We start from the raw sequence: 21,307 nt of genomic DNA on the forward strand, positions 1-21,307 counted from the left end.
GGACCCCAGCATCATGGTGTGGCTTTATTACTCCTTCTAGTGACCCTTCATATTGGAACAGGCTTTCAGGCCAGCAAAGACCTATTACTCCTCACCTTGAGCACTATAAGCTTTGTGCTCCTGCTAGGCACTAACTGATTTCATTGAGAACAGGTGATCTAAAGTTAAGCGAATTATTTCCAATTCATCACCATATGGGGGAAGCCTATCAGAAGCAGCATCTGCTTCAGAACGCAGATTTGCTCTAACTTCACCTTCTCCTGGGATAGAGTAGGTGATATGACAGACAAGGGGCAGGAGCTCCAACCTTTTTTATTTTTGGTAAATTGAGAATTATACAGGAGGAGGAGACAGGTCCTGTCCCTCTGTGGTTTCCCCCTACATTCTGCCCTTTGGTCTATGGGACCTTGGCTCAGTGGCTTGCAGGCAGTACAGAGAGCTTGCATGCAATAAGCACAGTACTGCAGCTGAGTATTCCTGACTCATCACCATTAAAGTAAGAGTAGGTAGCATCAGGGTAGATACAGGTAACTGAGAGTCTCCACCACTGAGTCTGGTCACCACTGTACAGTTGTTCCTTTTGTATTACTCTTAAGCTCTGTCCCCATAAAGCAGTGGAATAATGTGGATGACAGTACCCCTCTGTGGTTGTACAGACAGATAGAACCTGCTGGCTGTTCCTGCATCTCCTCATGATCTTTGTGCTCATTGTTTATTAAATTAGATGACATGATGGGATCCATCATAATTTATTTCCCCTCCTATGCCTGTATTTCAATTCTATAAACCACACCTAAAAGCCCGTTTGCCATATTCTTATTACAATAAATACGACTTGTGTGAAAAATCTTTAAGAAGATTTTTCATGAAGAAAAATCTTCATGAAACATAACATCAATTATTTTACCTACTGCTTTTTGTAACTTCATAGATTCAGCCACAGTTGCATTTGTATAGCCTGTATACTACAATACCAGAAATATGTACTTTTTACTCTTCTTGTTCTCACAGTGTAATAAAAACATGTGATCATTCAAAATTCCATATGTAAACCAGGCAGGCATCCCTTATGAACGTGGTTCTTAGGAGGGAGTTTCGTTTGCATGATACTGCATAATATGGTATTTCATATGCAATTGTCTTGGAGTCTGTGGGATTTCAGAACCGCTTTGTTTCACCTTCCATCCGCCTGTCTCCCAGAAGAGAGCATGCAGCAGGCAATTGGTAAAGTCTTAGTAAATAACTATGAATGGTTCCTTGTGCTACCACGTTCCTTGTATTTTATTTTTTCACTTAAAGTATAGTTCAGATACACTGTCAAGGAAAGGCACTGTTCTTCTGGTATCTCTGGCATAAACAGAACATGTGAGTTAAGGTTTTCTAATAACTGCTATAAAATGGATTTCTTGAGCAGAATAATGTGTTATCTATGGGTAATTTCCCATGAAAGTAAAGACTATAATTCTGATTAGACATGGATATTATCTTTTCCAGTATGTTTCTGTCAATGCACTGATTCAGCAAACACTTAGACCCCAAGGTCAGGGCTGATCATAAGTCCCATCGATTTCAAAGTTGAATGTTTGCCCAAGATTAAACACAAAGAAGAATGCTTTCTTAAATCAATTTCTTTAAGTCTATACATAAGTGCTCTGTTGAATCATGGCCTAAAATCAGCAACAAATCAGGACAGATAATGAGTTTGGGCCAAATATGTGGGTATATTTAGGTGGCCAAAACTCATAATGAGACAAGGAATTCTCTCTGATACTTGGATTTGAACCAAGACCCCCAAAATGTATAAACTACATGTACCTATAACTTGCATATCTTTTGCAGCTTTTAGCATAAATCTAAACAGTGAGACAGGTTACGTTTGCCTTTACACATTGGGCTGGACCCTGGTTGCCTTGTGCCATGCGTGTGGGCCTGTTTCCCAGAGAAGTCACAACATGAGTGGGAGGAACAGTGCCTGCCCAAGTTTTGGCTGGCTAACGTGGTAGAGAAAATATACCCAAAGTCTACAGCTGGCAAGGGCTCTGGACCCCACAAGCTCAGGGTTGAAATCTTTTCTTCTGTGTAGTGTATTCCAAAAGAAGTTTATTTTGACTTTCTATATAAAGCAAGTGGAAAGTCATCTTAGCAAATACAGGAAATTAAGAGTTTGACAGAGCACAATGTAGATCAAAATGTTTTTAATCATTAACCCCTGTTTTAACTACTACTTGACACATTATCATTATTGTCCTTCTACAAGTCTGTCTTTTGAATGAAATATCAAAAGGAAGTCACAGCTGAATATATATTCAGTCTAGAACGAAAATGGCTTTCAACTATTGGAAATGATTTATTGTCCACATTTCTTTATGAATATTTATTTGCCATAGTGAAAGCAATTCAATAAATTAGTGAATTTGCCATAGTGAAAGCAATTCAATAAAGAGAAAACATGAGGACCAGTTAACTGAACATTTGCATACTCTAACAGTTGAAAATTTGAAGGAAAAATAATATGGTGCAATAGAATAATGTTAATGCCAGTTTTCTCCTATTTCTTGTAGTTAATATGATTCCAAATATGCATGTGTGAGAGCAAAGAGCTAAGATGAAGGCTCTCAGGAATTTACATGCTGAAGAGGAGATACAAATAGCCTACCAATAGGTGTTCCTAACTTTTATGCATTCCAGTTCAGGAGGAAAGAGATGTGGTTTTAGCAATATTTTCAACACCAGGATGGAGTCTATCCTTTTGTTTCCGCACTGCTTCAGGTAGTAGGCTATGAAAGCTTGCTTTTTGCCACAAGCATCCATAACCCAAGTCCTCATCCTGCCAGGGCCAGAGAGCCCTTGCTCCCCAACACTCCTCAGGAAGCAGTAGGTATGCATGCCCATCAAAAGGAGACATGAGCATGCTGAGTATTTTGCCATGTAAACCCTTTAGTATTTAAGCAAGTGTGCATGGACCAAATACAAGATCACCATTGCAGCAGAGATACTGATTTCCTGCATTTGTCAGTAGAGGAACAGTTTTTCATGTTATTTGCCCTCATTTCACCCATCTTAAATTAATTCTGTAGACAAAAAGTACTATGTGTTAGACTTGGAGTGAACTTTGTTCCTCAAAGCATCTTAGCGATATTCTGATACCCACTCACAGATGGGTCCTTGACAGATTTTGCTCTGATTTTCATGATTCCTTTTTTCTTTATATCGTTTAAGCAGGATTGTTTCTGCTTGAGAATTCAAATGCAAATGGAGATGTTCACAGACACTGTATCATAAGGAAGCTCAGCTGCTTGGCTTTTAGAGCTCAAAAACTGAATAATATGTCGCATACAGTATTTGGAAAAGGATACGCTTCACATACAATAATTCTAGAGAGGGATGGTTACAGTAGTAAAACACTTTGGACAAATACATAAAATCTCTGTGCCTCAATTTTCATTTCAGAGCAAGAATGATAATATTTGTTTGTAGTAATAATTATCATTATTATCTACCTGAAAGCTAGCTGTGAGGCTAATTCATTAATATTTTCAAATTACTTCATGATCCTCAACTGGAATTTGCCCTAGAAGAATTAAGTATTATAATTTGCTCTGTATGCCGATTTCATTTTGCTCTGGAGAAAAACACAATGTGTTGCTCTCTTTACATTCATCTAAATACCACATTCAAAAATCCTAGCTGTTAAGATTTTATAGAAGTTAATAACAGGTACATTTTACATTACTGTATTTTTTACTTATTTCTCATTCTTTTCTCATAGCATTTTACCCACACCTAGATACCGTGATACCTGCCCTGGGTTTTGTTACTGTTCGCACAGATACGTCAGTCCTGTCTTGTGATTGCTACTTATTTACTTGCCTGAATTTGGAGTTGGCAACAGAGCCACGCAAGGGTTCTCTGGTGTCAGAGTTCTCTTGACATACTGTTTTAAATGTTTTGTGAGTAATCAGGGAGTGTCTTTAAGTTACACATAGTTAGAAGCTGACACATATTAAATGCCTGATCATATTCTTCCATATCTCAACAATTGTTTCCTTCTGGCAGTTTACCAGGTCCACAATTTACTGGCAAAAATGTATCTGTTATTCACAACTGGAGATCCCCAGGTCCATTTCCTCTGGTTGTTATCTGTTGGATAGCTAGATGCTAATGGCTAAAATCTGCATCTACCAACATAAAAGCCGCAGGATATGACACTGGTATCTTGTGGTTCCAATCAGCCTCCCAGTATTACAGCACGACTTTTTATTTAATTGCACTTCTACTGAGCTCAGCCTGCTCACGCCACGCTAGCAGTTTCATATTGCATTTTTGCTGCACGTTGCGATGGCTGGAAATGCCAGGCAGCCCGGCGGCGCGGTGCGTGGGGACGGGGCTGGGCCGAGCCATGGTCCGGCAGGAGGAGGCAGGCAGGCAGCAGCGAGCAGGGCGAAGCCAGCACTGGCACCGCAGGCATCTCTGCTGGACATGGAGCTGGGTCAGGGTCCCAGGGGACGTGGGATGTCGCTCTGTCTGCTGTGGCAGGGCCGAAGTCAGTCAGTGCCAACCATGGGCAGGTCCAAGGCTCACCTGGAAAATCACAGGAATAGATCAAAAGCAGCTTTGCTGTCACACACTCCACCGACAGCTCCCATCCTCTGTGTGTGCCCAGTCCTTTGGGCTCATTCCTCTCCCTAGGAACACCTAAACCATCAGCAGCAGGGAATTGTTCTGGTAATTTTTTCTAGTGCTTCAGAAGTGAAGCATGTATCAATAGCTTTCACTTTCCAACACTCCCAATAAGAATTAAAACAAATTACTTAAACTAAATTACTAGAGCAGGGCACATTATTTCTTCCCATTAGCTTATGTAGAAAGAAAAAAAAATGCCTGCAATGTAAAATGGAGGTGGGAAGAAATAATGAGAAAACAAGTTGTGGCACGAATAAAACTATGTCTTGCCCATCCTCTTGGCTCTGTCTATGAAGACCTCAACAACAGCCCCAGCTGAGACCAGTAAGGCGGCGGCCTGTGTCTGGCTGCCCTCACCCACAGGAAGGTCACCGAGCAGCAGACACACGGGGCTCTGCAGTGGGACCTGGGAGCTTCTGGCGCGGGCAGCACGGCTGCGCTGCCGGAGGATCCCCAGGGTTTCACGCAGCCCTACCTTGCAGCGGTGCCCCCGAAGCTGCCGGCTTCAGAAGGTCCCTCAGAGCGCAGCTCTGCTGCTTCCACGGTGGCCACGCATGGCGAGGGCCTGTCCAGGAGACGCCAGCTGCAAGGCTGCAACATCGAGACGGGTTGAAACCTCCACCAGCTGTGACCAACCCTGCAGGGCCTGTTTTTACGAACAGGTGCCTAAATCCACCCAGGGGAGCTGCTCTGCCTGGCCCTTCCCACCCGTGACTCTGGCCTTGGCTCTGCTGCCGCTGCCTCCCTGCTCCCAAGGCAGCACCGCGGCCCCGGCCCTGCCCACGCCCTGTCGCCCCGTGCTCCCATCAAAATGGGCATCACTTCTGGGTGCTAAAGCCTCATTTTCACAAATACCACAGGCACTGTGCAAAACCACTATTCAAAATAGAGGCTTACTGTAATATTGCTATTGTAAAGCTGCCAGCTTTGGTATTCAATAATATGACAACAACAAACCCATGGCTACCAAATTTTACTACAAATCAGAATTCTTACCAATATGTACATGAGATCAAATCCACAATAGCATATCATTTGAAGTTTCTATTAAAAAGTTAGGTTGGGATAAGTATAAACTCTTCTGAGACTCCTTAATAAATATTAACAACAAAAACGAAAAATAAAGCTAAAATCTAATGATATTTTGTGGAAGCATTTTAAAAGGTTGCAACAGCAGTAAAGTCAGCAGGCACCAAACAGTAAAAGGAATTATTTACTGATCAGAAGACAAATCCTTCCTCCCCCAGAGTTTAACCATTTTACATGACAAGTATTTTTAAGGGAGAGGGAAAAAGCAAGAAAAACTCTAAGCCAATGCTGTTCTCATCTACGACATCATGTATGTTCCTTATCAAAGCCTTCACATTCGTGTGCAAACTGACTTTTTTTGCCATTGTGACCAAAACCTCCTCCCTCCCTGCCCTCCATCTGTTCAGGCTTGGATTTGAAAGTCACTACCACACAGGAAGAAAGCCTGAGCCCTCTTGCCTCGGCTGTGGTGTTGGAACCCATTAATATTCTTCTGGCAGGTACCATGATCCTGGTGCCCTTGAACATGCTTGAAAACATAGGGTATTCCTGAGTCTTTGTCCCTGGGAGGATTAACAGGGTTGCCCTGGAGCCAGCCTGAAGGTGTTTTAATAGGTAATACGGGTGGGCTGCACATCTGACTGCAAGTCTTGCCTCAGGCTGCCCCTGCTCAGCAGCACAGATGCAGCTGTTGAAATTAGGGGATAGAACGTGGCTGGGTGTACGAGTTAGAGCCTGAATCCTCAGAATTTGGCAGAGTATTTCCGTCCCCCTGTCAGACAGGTGTCCCAGTCAAAGGGATCTGGGCTGGGGACTTGCTCTGCTTCTGCCACTGCCACCTCCTCCAGCCCTGAGCCAGTTACTTACTTACTCCTCTTGCCATTCTTCTGGCTCTTCAGCTTATAAACTGTATAAAGGAGAGACCATGGCTCCATGTGTTTTTCCTGTGCTTGGCATAAGTAGGTCCCAGTCTCATCTGGGTCCTCCGAGTATACCATTGTAAAAGCAAATAGACAGATAAGAGCAGTAACAATGGCTATTTTTTTGTATGAACAATAGGATGCTAATGGAGGAGAAGCCTCTCCTCTGAGGTGTTTTTTTATCTGCAAGTGAAGGTCTGTCTTTCCTTGCTCAGCTGGAGAAGATACTGCCTTTGTAAATCAGACAGAACTTATCATATAAAGTGGAACACATCTTTGATTATACTGAATACTATCTTGTCTATAATTTACCCTTGCTGCTGTAAAGGACGCAACATGATTAAACTAAGAAATGATAGACTGAACGTTGTGAGTCAGGATGGAAAAAGGTATTTCCTACCTAAATAGGAAACAATCATCAACAAAACAGTGAAAAAATACAAGAAAATGTTTCTATATACAATAAACAAGCCACCCTGCTGTTGCCTTATATTATATTGTTGCTCTTCTTGCTCAGATTGCTGCAGCAACTTCCCCTGTGGCCTACAACATTCTTTATTTAAAAAAAAAAAAAAAAAAAAAAAAAAACAAAACACCTACAAACTGTCATGATTTTTAATGAGGTGAATATCTCTCCTCTCCTCCATAACTGCATATGTTCTGTCGCACGCTCGCACTGCCAACTCTTCCGTGTTTCACTGGGTGACTCCAGATTCTCCAGTGACATTTCTCAAATTGTAGATCTCTGCAGTGTATTTTCCTGGAGCTGTTAAAAATATTGCTACTTCACTTAATAACAATGTTTAGTGGTACAGAATATCACTTGTCACTGGGTATACACCAGGTGCTCCACACAGAGGGAGAGGGGTCATTTTCCCCATTTTACAGACAAGGAAACCAAGGCATTGAATTTGGCAGCGATTCCGCCAAAGCATGCTGCAGAACACGTGACCAGGAGAAGGACCAACATCTCTTCAGCTCACGTTTTGTTCTTCAGCATTTGTTGCTGCTCTTTTTCCTTTGATATTACCACCTGCAACACTTTGTCCCCCCAGCAGCACTTTCAGAATGGTCACAGCAGAGCCAGAACTTTTGTGATAACAAATTCAGATACTGCACCAAACAATGAAAATAATTTTCCCAATTTTGGAATGAGACTTTGCCACGTACGATGTTTAGTAATTTCTGTCTTGTCTCTGATGATTTCTGGGTCTGATGCCAAAAACATGATATGTTGCTATCCAAATTAGCATATGATGCAATTTTGTGCTAACATTCAGATTATAAAGTCTGTTTGCTGTTTCCATATAGATGTATCTTGACAAGAACAGCAATTCTATAATAAGCCCAGGATGAAAAGCCCATCAATTGAATTGGTACCACATTACCATGGCAACAATATAATGCTAATGAAATTGTGACTGTTGAACCTTGTTTATGGAACTCTACAAAATGGGCTTCATAAAAGGCGGAATCTTGTTGATTACTAAATGTTTCAAAGCATGATAAAAACCTTATAACCACATGTGCTGCGACTTATTAACCATGTTATCATCCTCATTTGAGATAACACATTGCTGTTTGTAAGAGCAATTGCACTCTCAAAGAAATAAAATTATATTGGAAAATCTGTGCTTCTCCAGCTTTCATGGTGCACCAAGTAAAGACTTGCTCACCTCCATGCCCTAGCTCACAGTCGATCGGCATAGGTGTGTATCCAGTCATGCAGTCATTACCGCCTGTTTAATCTCTCAAAATCTATAAGCTATATTGCAACTGTAGATATAGCAAACACCTTTTCTGTAAGAAAAACGTGGCTTAGTTTACATCAAAGCATTCCGCAGGAATCTGTCCCTCTAGATGACTCCCTGCGCAGCAGAGGCATGGTAGCAGGCACGGTCTCTGGGCTTCCCCTGCCCTTTCTCTTTCCCCTTGGAGGTTTACTGCCACCAGTCTGATGATGCAGAGGCAGGCAGTCACCATCCCAAAGGGACACCGCTCACCTCACAGCACAGCAGTCCTTGCTGATGGCACCCTGATATCATCTCCTGCTCTTAAGTACAGAAGTACCGATCATTCAGATTCCCTGGCCAGCCACATCTCTGAGCTGCTTCACCTCCCAGTGTCTGGGGATCCAACATCCAGTTCTGTACAGCAGAATTGGATTTTTAGCTAATAGATAATCTTTCCCATTGCTTTCACCTGGGAATAAAAAGTATAGTTCACCTCCTGAAGTCCACTTCAGAATTTGCCAGGTAAATGGGAAAAAGGGGAAGAGCTGGGGAACTGGCAAGCAATGAGGTTGGTGAGGAAGGGAGCTGGAAGCATGTGACAAAAAGATTTTTCTTTATCAGGCTAAGAATACTGTGAAATATCTGCCACAACAGTACTATGCAGATATTTAGCACAGACGGTAGAAGAGCACACTACTTGCTTTAGTGAAGTCCTGGCCCACACGGCACTGCAGTCAGCATGAATCCTCACCACATTGCATCTAATGGGCCTTAAATCAGGGCTTTAAAGGGATGCATTTGAAAGCTTCACGTTTCAAACTACTTGGAAAAGGTAGCACTGTCTAACATTTTGTTATGCCCGTGGTTTGTGGGAAAGCAAGGCACTGAATTTCTGAGTTGATCGAAATATAATGTAATGTAATTTAACGTAATATATATTTTGCACTAGCTGACAGTTTTATTAAGCAGAACCAATAATCATCATTATTCAGTGTAATAACCACCTCATTAGAAACGGTCTAATTTTCCCTAATTTTAATTTACCTCTCGGACTAAGCTGTTCTAAAATTACTGAAGTGGTTGCAGTTAAGTTTTGTAAGAATTAAAAGGAAACATAAGTCTTCAGAAAGCTGCTGCTGTCAAAATAGTAATATGTCAGAACTTCATGAGAGAATACGTACAGAAAATCCAGTTTAGGAAATTATGATACCACCTTTACTTTCTTACTGTCTTTGAAGTAACACTGCTGCACCCTTTTTGCACAAACAACGATCAATTGTTCGATTGCTTGCAAGCTTTGCATGTACTCCACTTTAATAAAGGACCTGGCTAAGGTTCATGCCAAAGAGTGCTGGTAAGGAGGAGCTGACAAGCAGAAATATTTCTTAGAGAGCCAGAGGAGATGAAGACACCGATCAAGTTTCATTATCCTCCAATGAAAATAGGATGTAAACTGTGACATCCAGGCAGATTACATATGTCAAGCAAGCAGATGTGAGCAGAAACATGTAGATGCTAAATCTCACCTAATAGGCTTACTCTGAGGATTATTCTCAGTGACCAAGTCTATGTTAACTGTAGTTAACATACAGTATATAAGAAATATGTATTTATAAGTGAATCTGGGGACATTCCCAGCTGTGCTGAAGTTAATGCTCTTTGATATACCTTGGAGCATCCTAAAAGCACTTTGGGTGTCATACGCTTCTAAAGAGATCATAAACAGCACTACAGAATATATCTGTAGCCCAAAATTTCAAAGGGAACTGTTTTCTCAAATAATGTGCTTGAAAAAAATTTATATTCAAACCACTTCTGCGTGCAAACTGCTATAGTTGTTTAGCTACTTGATTTGTTTGTGCCAGTTCTGAAAACACATTTGATCAAAAGAATATTGTTGCAGAGAGAAGTAACTTCACATGAGCAAGGAAGCACTTCGCAGGTTATGTTACAAAGTAGACAAACTGTCTAAAGGTTTTGTTTATCATAGGGTGTTACTCTGTGCAGTTCCGAGTCACAAAAATAACCATATTTGTTTTTAACATAACCCAAAAATAACACACAAAAAACAGTCACTCTTTTGGAAGCACTCTGCTTATACAACCTCCCCGCTTTGAAATTCTGGTCCTCTTCCAGCTGTAGTATTATTTGCTTGGCTATCAGAACACACAGTACAGCAGTGAAAAGCATTACACTATTATCCCAAGATAATTTGATAGTCTGTAAATGTTTTTTCCTGCCTGTGGTTCCAAGCATTATGCACACACTTGAAGTAACGCTTTGCAGTATCTTAGACAGTTCATGTTTGCCCATATTGGTTTCACTTTGAACATTTGCCTGCACGGTACAAACACGGTTTATCTGTAGATTGTACAAGCTAGACTAGACCAGGGATGTTTACAGGCCAGAGCAGCAGAGCCACAGGATGCCTACCGCAGGCACCCAGGTCTGGAGGAAGCCGGGTGGTGACTCACTGGTGGCTGTCTCCTGCCTGCGTCAATGTTATCGCACCCGTGCATCAGCATGAGTCTGCCGGAAATGCTGAATTTTAAGTCCGACATAAAACCACAGCTTTGGTCTGATGTGCTCAGTAAATACAGCACAGCACTTTCCAGAAGTACTCACCCTGCTGTTCCCCTTGGACACAAGAAGTGGTAACTCACCTTCAATTTCTCTTTCATTTCTGGAGTTCGTGATACCGCTCCCCCAGGTGCCAGAAACCAAGCTGTCCAGTGCTAGCTGGGCTGCTGCTTCTCCTCTGATGTGTCCATGCTCCAGCAGGATGTAATTCCCTTGTAGAACTGGTAAAGTTAGCGAGCGTGGACATGAGGCTTTGGTTTTGGAGGGGCTCAGAGGTCACCCCTCAACCTCTCTTGGGAGCCTGTGGTGGGAACAGATTTATGTGAGGTGGCAACGATCTACTCCTGGCCCTTAACTGGTCAGCAGCGGATGCAGCCCCCCGGGCAGTGGTGCTGCTGAGAAGAAAGCTTCCTCAGACGCACTGTGCTGTCGCAGCCCCTGGTGAGAAGTGCTGGGGTAATTCCAGGAGCTATGTGCTGCTGACAGCCACTGGGCTGCCTCCTCCCGAGGGCATTGCTCAGATCCCTGTGGACATCTGAAAGGCCCCAGGAAGGTCCCCAGGTAAATTCTCCAGCAAAAGCACTCCCCTGCATACCAGGGCTCCTCTGCTGCACCCACCCCCAAAAGGGAAGGTGGTTGCTGCTGCTGCACTGCATGTGCTGCTCCAGCTAAACATCCATCTCCCTTAGGGTCTAGAAATCATTGGAGATCCTGGAGGATCTAAGGATCCTAAGTGAACACAACAAATGAGGATCTGGACTGATCAACAGTCACAGTGCAGATTTTTTGGTGAACAGCAGTGAGAATTTAGGAGCTGTAAGACAGCAGCTGGCTCTAGAGAGCAGGGCCCATAATGTCACTGTCATCAGGACAGCTTTTGAAAGTGTGATAAATCTTGCCTGCTTTATAGATGCCCTATAAAGTAAGGGGCTAAGGTTCAAATAAACTAATGGTGGACAGCATCCAAACAGCCTGGAATTATCGCATTGCTGGTTTCTCCTCCCTCATCCGTGCATGGTGTCTTGGATTCTGCTGACACACTTCAGCCAGTTACTTTAAAAAGTAAAAAAAAAAAAAAAAACAGCTTTTCTAACCTCCATGTAAATGTTACTTACGTTATGTTGAAAATCTTTAAGGTCCTTTATTCTGAGAGGAAAAATTAAACTTGTCTTACAAGGACAGAGTGAAGTTTAAGAACAGCAGTGCTTTAAAACAACAACAAAAAGTGCAAGAATACCAGTTTACCATCCTGCTATCAATTTATGATAACATTTATAGCATTAATATAATGGATTATGACCTTTCTTGGCTTGTCTGACTGAGAGTTGTTCATGTATTACATGCTTCTTATCACCTTGATCCTTCCATAATAAAAATCACTTTAATCTTCTGAGCTGTGTCATCAAAACATGCACTCATAAGTGCTGATCTCATCCCTTAGGGAGTAGTACCAGGAATGCCTTCGGAGTTTTGTGTCACCTAAAATCTAGTGTGAAATTAAAGCCCAATTTCAGAAAACTACCCTGTGTCTAACTTTATCCCACATGCTGCATAATGGCCACCCTTATGATTTTAAATATTTTACTGAGGCCTGTCAAAATGATGCGCCTTCCTGTGTGGAAGTTGTTGAAGTTCAGAAATATCATTATTCTCTACAAACGAGAGAGATCTTGAAGAAATGAACAATGGCTGGTGTGTTACAATTACTTACCTTGACTTTTTTTTTCTCTTTAATCCCGACGTAGACAGAATAAAATATATTTTCTTCAGTACTTAAGGTGAAACCTTGCTGTGCAATTTGTGCCTGCTTTCACTGTGCCCATTTCCACTAAACGTGGTGTTGAGATACTCTTTTCAGATCATCAGTTCCACATGTATCATATATAAAGGATGACAGAGGAAGGTGAGAATTTTCAGTGTTCCCAAAAATTGACCATTTAACAAACACTAGCAGTGTTTGGGTGGATGAAGCGATGCTCAGAAGACCTGGGGTGTACACTGATGTCTGGCAAATCCTGCTCCACAGTCCTGTCGCTTCCCAGTTTGCATGGGGCCTCCCGGTCCGCTCCGTGTGAGGCTCCCTGACGACCCTGAGAATCCGGGTCTGAACTGCTGTGGTAATACAGTCCATGTGCCTCTAGAGATCAAACCTGAGAGCCACGCCAGGACAGGATATCCACATTCAAGACATGGACATGCTCCCATAAGGACACCTCTCTCTGCAGCCCTTACCATTCCCCTGCAGCTACATGTGTCCTTCTGGTACGAACACCCCATTTACAGCAATTTCAAGTTCAAGCAAGAACAAGCAAGGCAGTGCTAGCACATACTGTTGACTTGATTGATATGGAGACCTCTGTCTTCTTTCCGATATTTTGTCGAGAATATGACATGTTAACTCTTACTTTTTATTGTTATTTTAAATGAACTGGCAAGGTTGCAGAGTAGCTACATGCACAGTATTGGGTACTGTTGTCCTAGCACAAAAGCAGAGAGGTGCTCGGTTATCACCTTCTGAAGCTGCCTTTAACACGGTAAATCAAAATGGTTCTTCAGTGACAGATCCTGGTTTGGCTTTTCAGTCCGGTTGCTGATGAACGGCCATTTCTGTCTCTGGGCCTGGTGATTAGCTTTATTCAGCTGAGAGACGTGTAGTTGGACATTGCTCACTCTTTCTACAAAAAATACAGGCACATTTTCTTGGGCTATAAAGCGGGACATATGGGAGCTGGATTCCATCTTTCATTAGATCTTGGAAATTGTGTCCTCGTGAGGCAATTAATTAGCATGATGTTCTTGGCTGCTAATGTTTGCTTTCAGATTTCAGTGGCAACAGACTTGGCAACATAAATTTTGCAAGGATTGGCTAATGGTTTAGGGTGTTAGCCCCAGCCTCACACAGCTTTCTTCAAATCCTTTTCTTTTAAAGAATTCCCTTATGTGTATGGACAGGTTGCTTAATTTCTGTCCATGTCGCAGCTCTCCCTTTGAAAAATGAATGTTAACAGCGCTTTCCTGTACCACAGGAGAGGTGCATTACAGATGGCCAGCCCCTGCTACTGCAAGAGAGGCCAGACAGTACCACTGCAGTCCTCTGCCTCCTCCCTGAGATGGAGGATCTATTCTGCAAAGCATTTCTTTGATCCTTCCACATTTTAAGGCAAAATCGTTTACAATAGAAATTTCTCAGTTGAACACATTTCTATTTGTTTACTTTCAGTTTGCCCACTGTAGATACCTGCAGGCTGTACACATCCTTATCTGTAGAAAGGACAGCAATGGAAAAAGGCATATTTCTCTATTTACGTAAGCCATTTGATCTAGGCTTGCATGAGGTATGATGTTTGTGATCATTTCCAAACTATATCCTTCCTAAGCAGGTGTGATGAACAGCAACACTTTTAACCCCTAAATTCAATCCAGACATATGATCTAGAGAGTTATCTCAATTATACTTATAGTGCTATATAATTATAACAATTCCTGGCTGAAAAATAATATTAATTACAACTACAAAACATTTCATGCCTCTTTCTAAGGGAGATGAATACAAAATATAAAAGATATACCCAAACAGTCCTACAGCAAATAACACATCTGCCGTGGGGAGGAACACAAACTCATCTTTGGTATCCATTAAACAGTGACATAGGCTGAATTTTCAAGGGGAGAGGAAAGGAGGAACCTATTTCAATGCACCAAAATGTTAGTGCTGTTTTATAGCTGCACTGGTTAAAACTATTGCAAATAAGTAGTTGTGCATGTAGCGGCTCCCTTAAGTGGTCATTACTATATGTGATTTGAACTCACAAAGGCATATTACAAAGCTGTTTGAAACAGATGTGCTCCTCCCTCCATTTAAAACAAAATTAGTCTGTGGTGTTAATTTAGGTAACCTTTGCAGTCACTAATGTACAAACACACATTTTTTAAATATGTCTGAAAGAAATTAGGCAGGACAAGAAAATGAAAATACCACTAAACAGTAGTTGCAATGTTTGATGTTCCTTCCAGATAGCTTGTTCTAATTTAAATAAGAATGGGATGAGAAAGTGCAAAACATTATCATAGGACTGTCTCTTCACTTGATGTACCTAGAATTCCTAACATAAACACTCTGGGACTGAACCTTTTTCTCACACCTGCCAGACAAATACTTTCCAAATCTCCATTAATTAAAAACAGTAATAATACAAGAAGAGCTGAATGATGGTGAACTAATCCTACATAACCAGCATATTCACGCAACACTTCTTCATACATTGTACTACTACCTGAACAGCCCGTGGTAAGGAGAGCGGTAGCACTGCCTTAATGCAGCACTTCCTCAGATGCTCCGAGTCCTCCCATCAGATCAAGCACAGCAACCCACTCCCGAGCTGGCCACATACCCCACATTCAGTCTCCAGCTCTGTGACTTTCAGAACTGCCTTTTACAGACCACCAGGAGGGAATTTGCTGAACACTAGCTGAAAGACACTTATTGTACTACTAATAAGGAAGGTTTAAATACCATTAAAATTCTGACTTGTACTTTAAAATGCCATGAAATCCCAAGTTAAGGCTTTGCCTTGCTTCCCTCTAAGTACTGCCAAAGGTGCAGTAAGATCACAGGCTGCTGCAGTAACTGAAATGTGCTGGCACTTTGGACGACTCCAGCTTTTTGCTCAAGATCCTGTTGCCCTTTTCAGTAGCCTGGTCGCTACGATGGCTGTAGAGGAAGGTGCTGAGGAGAGGTTTAAGATCTGAGTGGTAATGCCTAATATTTCAGACTTCTTTTCAATCATCGACAGAAAACAACTTGGTGAGTAGATACATTTATGTAATGCAATTAAGGATTTTCAGTTGCTGGGTGGCTTGCGAGCTTGAATTTTTAAGACCTACTATACGAATGGGAGTTTATATTTGAAAATAAATACCCAAAGGAGCTGCATAAGAAAAGTCCTTATGATTAAAAATTGTGGAGCATTGGTCTACGTTATTGACTAGCAAATGTAGACCCTTCACTTTACAGGAGATCTGCCTCCTAGTTTGTACACAAAGATCTTCAAAACCATTTGTTTTTCTCTTTGAATTTTTTTAAAATTGTCCTTAACCAGATAAGGGAGAAATATTGCTTAGATGTTGACTCTGGAACTAGAATATGCAATGCCAGCATGAGAAAAAAGGCCTAAATATGACAGTGGAATTACTCAGAAAGCCAGCCGCCAGCCAAGAAGGAGCTGCTTCCACGATGGATGTCCATGCATGATGTAAACCTCTTTTTTGGTGGTGGTGGCTTAGTAACTTCCATCACAGGTGGGAATTACAGTCTTAATTGATTCCTAGCAGCACAATCTGTATCCTTCACCAAGGCATGTCCATTTCACAAGGTTATTGGCTTTCAACGTATCTCGTTAGATGTTATAACGAGACAGATTTTTTCCACAGATTGATGTCTATTGATATTGCATTAGTTCATCAGGGTTACAAATCATATTGCATTGCAGTACATTTCACATTTGCTGTATCATGACAAGAGGTTTATAATATTCACTCTGGGGCACATAAATTGCCTGCTACCCATCTTTTGGATAAATAATTTAAGAAATTGTTGGGAAATCATACCTAATTAGTAGGATCTGCACTGAACAAGTGTCCTTTGATTTAAATTGTATTTGTATTTTCATAGGTATTGATTTTATAAGTAGGAGAGATGAATAATACATTTTGCATTTCTCCGCTGTTAGCAGCAATACTCTGACAGAAATAATGGAGGAACACTCCTGTGATAGAAGCTGACTCTTTGGGAACTGGAATACCTTCCCCTAGGAAGCCCCTGGGGCAGTTAAAGGCACCCCTAAATTGCATGGAGTGGCCTGATCCTTTTTTTTTTTTTCCTCCCATTGATTTGCTGCATCATCCCAGACAAATCACACAGTCTCTCAAAGTCCCTCCTTTTCCATCTGCAAAATGGAGACAGAATGGTTTCTCATCAGCTTGCAAATAGCTGTGAGACACAGGAAGAAAAGGAATAGCTACATTCAAGTGGATATTGCTCAAATTCTGCCTGGCATCACCACAAGGACATGCAGCATGGGCTCAGCAGAGGGGTGGGGAACGGGGCCAGCAAGCATCTTTCTGTGGGTACCTGAGGGTCAGACCACACACACCAGCACCCAGGGTGAACCCGTACACCTCTCGCAGCAGCAAGGCAGAGGCAGGCATCACGCCACACACCTGAACCCAGATAAGCTGCTTCTGTCTCTGCCGCCAGCACCAAGGCTCTGCTTATTTTGGCTACTCCCTTCCCTGAGTGAATTCCTGAAACAAGGTTCATTCGTTTTCTTTCATTGGATGCTAATCCCTTTAAGCAGGAACAGTGAACAAAGTAGAGGCTGTAGCATGCACGTATTCCTGCTATCTTCACTCCACAAACAGGTTTGCAAGCCTGCTCATGTGCATGGTCAGGGTGAGGAACAGAAGCAGGCAAAACAACACTGGGATTAGAAACAAACCAGAACATACACAGGTATTTACAAACTTTGGTTTCCAGCACCCTATCAGCTATAACAAACGCAGACTTTATGAGATAACCATAATTAAATAAAAGCTTTATTTTTTACCCAGTATGTCAGCTCTGATGAGAAAGGAAAACCCTAGGCTCAACTGTGCTACACAATAAACCATGGCATCAGAGCAAGCATCAAAGTGGCCCCTCAGCTGCTGGCAAACAGTACAGTCATAAGAAAAGAGACAATGAAAATACAATCAGCAGAAATAGCATTTTCCCCCATAATATAAACACCACAGACATTCTTTTAATACAAAGAGAAGCAGGATCAACAGTGACAGCTTTAAATTTGCCAAGTATCATGGGAGGACTGCAAAACACATCCTCCTCGAACCAAGCCGAAGGAGCAGAATGAGCCAACTCGCTCTGCTCAGAACAAAGACATCCCTTTCATATGTCTCAGAGAGTCAGCGGGCTTAATTTTTATTTTTTATTTAACATCTACTTCAGCAAGATGTGCTGAAATATCTATTAGTGCCTATTTGTATAGATATAGTCCACTGCACTTAAATCACTTTGCGGTCTTCAAAACGTAGAAATTATATATAAGATGTTTAATTATTGTTTGAATCTGCACTTTAAAAAATACATATTGCAGAGTAGACAACTGGGAGCCGGGACCCCCAGCCCTCCAGCGGAGGGATCGTTGTCACTTGGAAGAGCAGACGATGCGGATGCGTTTCAGCCCTCAGCTTGAGAGAAGATTTAAATAATGCATGGTGGGTTCCTTTGTGATGCCTTTCTTGCCTTTTTTTTGTTGTTGTTGTTAATATTTTAAATTCTTTTAGAAGTATTACCTGTATGTTAAGGCCCATATTCATATAATCATGAGTGACAAGCAACTTCTCTGTTTTGCCTTTCTACTTCCAGGCAGATTTAGCAAAATTGAGGCCTGGCAACACACGGCTAGGGTGCATAAGAGCACACAGCTGAAAGCACTAGAAAGGGTCTGCTTGAACATTTTTTTCCCCTTTTCTCATTAAAGTTTCATGTGAAGAATTTTTGTGGGAGCCTTAGCAGGTAAAATAGCACTCATCACGTCTATGTTCCCAAGCAGCAGTGGCACAGAGGAGACCCAGTATCAGATGGATGCAGTCTTTATTCTGATGCCTACCGTAGCCTCCCAGATGCAATAATTCACCCTCTTTAGTATCTTTTCACAGGAGTCAAGCAATATTAATTATTCTGAAGTATTTTCAGGAGGATGAATACTGGAGAAGTTCTCACTTATTTCACAAGATATTTCACTTTCCAAGTAAAATACGAAGTGGTTGTAATGAGCTTCACACAGGGAATGACAGATATCTCCTGGGTAACCCAGCCAGCACAGTCCAATCCCCAGTAAAGCCAACATGAGAACCATATATGCCTTTATGAATGCCAAAATGGTCCATGAATTTCAAATACTATTGCACCCTGTTTTACAAGTCTTTTATGTGTTTTTTCTTCAATAAATACATGTATTTTGCTTTACGAATCTCTGGATCTCCGGACCCCTTCTGAGCTGCACATCTCTTAGAATCTTAATAGAAAAGCAGCGACATTAAACTGAAAATAAATGCTTTTACCAAATAGGGAAAGTATATTTCACCAAGGAAAGTGTGGTTTAAAGTAAAACACAGGCTCCTGCGATATCTAAATCCTGCATATTTTCTGCAGAGCATGCCACAGCTATTGACATACTGTTGGTTTTATATGTCCCAGGATGCATGAATTATTACTGCCATTCGACATTTTATATTCCTAGTTCCATAGCCTATAGCAACACTTACCGCTGGCTGCTGTAGACTACACCAGACCTCTGGCAATGCCTCTTATTGATCAAGCGCTGCTCAATGTTTGCCTGCTCAGTAATGCAAAGACATCCTAATTCTCTAAGACAGAAAACCCACAAGTTACTGTGCTTATGTTTCCTAGTCCTTTTCAGAGACGCGAGACATGAAACACAATACAAACGCCTTCTCCCCCATCAGGAGGCAAACTGATAGTTGTCTTATGAGCTTCAGGTACCATGAAAAAAAAAGCATTGCACAATAATGCTAAAGAACAAAGCTGGCCGGATGCTTCTAACGAATGGTGCCAGCATGCAGGCTGGTTATGAAAGGAACCTCAGAAGTGAAAGAAGCATCCTGCTGAGATTTGATGGACTTGTCGTGACAGGTTTATTAGCTTCTTTAAAAAGGACCTTGCCAAAGTGAATAATAGAGACCACAGTAGCAGAAAAACTACATCCAAGGTGTTTGTGTTTATGGATTCACAGGGAGGTGAAGTAGCTCAGTGCTTACTTGGGTGAAATTCCCCAAGGACAGCAAGAACATGAATTTGTGTAAATAATAAAATAGGTATTGCAAGTCACAGGGCAGCAGGGAACACCGTGACTACCCATGAGAAGATGCAGCACCACAGCGATGTGTCCCAGGCTCAGCACACACACACATGCTCCAACACACACTCAAGCCAAACGACTGGGGACCTACCCTCGGTGTGGGGTGAGCCCTGCCTGGCACCACAGCAGCACACCAGCACAGCCCTTGCTGTCCCTCTTCCACTGAGCTCACCCTCCTCATGGGGGCATCCCAGGCCCCAGCAAGTGCCCACACAGCCACAGCTTTGTGTGGGGACAGGGGAAAACCAGCATCAGGTGGGGACTGAGCAAGGGTGTGGCTTTAGCGCAGACAGGTTCAGAGAAAAGCTGCTTTATTTCACTTTTTTTTTTTTAATCTCCAAGTGCTATTTGCAAATAACGTCACCACCAATGAGGCCTGTTAGCAACATTTTTGTCTTCATTTGTTACATCTTTATCTTACAGTTGTTTTCTGAAACTATTTGCTCCTTTGCACCAGCACAGCTGGGCTGGATTTGTCTGATGCAAACACAACGGGGCCAAACACCCAGCTGGAGCAAAAGCACCAACAAATGAGCCCTGAAGGGGGGAGCACAGGGATGGTGCTGGGGTGACATGCTGTGGCCCACGGCTGCATAGGGTTTGCTTTCACCCACACACTGGCATGGCCACGTCTGCCCATGTGACAGCTGTGGGATGGGTGCAGAGATGGGGACAGCCCAGGGGCCACTCTGTCTCTGGTCCACCACCACCAGGTGTTTCTTCCACAGCTGTGACATCAGCTGAGGACAGGGACACACCTGAGGATTTACCCAAGGCCAGGCCAGCTTCTCCCCTCAGCCTCGTGGTGTCCTTCCTCAGGGTACAGCCCCCGGGGAGCACCCTGGCTGCCTGCCCTGGACCCGCAGCCAGGCGGTGCTTCACACCAGTGCTCCCCTATTCTCAGCATGGGTTGCACATGGACTAAAATACTCTGGCAGCACCCCATCAATGTATGCTTTCCCAGGGATCACCTTCAATAAGCTTGTGCAGCAAGCATCCCACCCAGCACCCAGAGCACTGCGTCCAGCCACACAGCCTGAAGCAAAAAGGGCTTCTCGGCTTGGACTGTGCCTTCCTGCTCGCTCCTCCCATTGTCCTCTCCTGCTGCTTCCCTCGCCCTCCCCTCGGCGCTGCTCCCACCCCAGGAGCCCCCAGCGCCTCTTTGTTTCCTGGCTGCATCCCTCGGGAAGCATCATCGGGTCATGAACCATTTCCTCCGAGCACTGACTGCATCTGCTGCCTTCGCACAATGATAGACTGGCTTAGGTACCCCCAACGTGCTGCAGCGGAAAGCCACGCTCCCTCAATTTATCCGAGGAGTTTTTATTATCGCTTGAAATATGGCGCCATGGCTCTGCACCCGCAACTGCCCTCAGAGTCCCTCGGCGGCACAGCCACAGGGACAACTCCAGTCGAGCTCGGC

The 21,307-nt window shown here is 42.8% G+C and overlaps 1 long non-coding RNA gene across 2 annotated transcripts in view; it reads right to left on the reverse strand.

Moving 5' to 3' along the window:
* Positions 1-2,180: 2,180 nt before the first annotated feature.
* Positions 2,181-21,307, reverse strand: part of LOC118243644 (uncharacterized) — a 43,132-nt gene continuing 24,005 nt past the window's right edge. For both annotated transcript variants that reach the window (XR_007708615.1, XR_004777298.2), the window contains 3 exons: positions 11,029-11,246; positions 5,159-5,274; positions 2,181-4,581 (listed from right to left, as the gene is read on the reverse strand). This is a non-coding gene — a long non-coding RNA (uncharacterized LOC118243644). The remainder of the gene's footprint in view (positions 4,582-5,158; positions 5,275-11,028; positions 11,247-21,307) is intronic.

Source organism: Cygnus atratus, chromosome 8, assembly GCF_013377495.2.
Source record: "Cygnus atratus isolate AKBS03 ecotype Queensland, Australia chromosome 8, CAtr_DNAZoo_HiC_assembly, whole genome shotgun sequence".
NCBI lineage: Eukaryota > Metazoa > Chordata > Aves > Anseriformes > Anatidae > Cygnus > Cygnus atratus.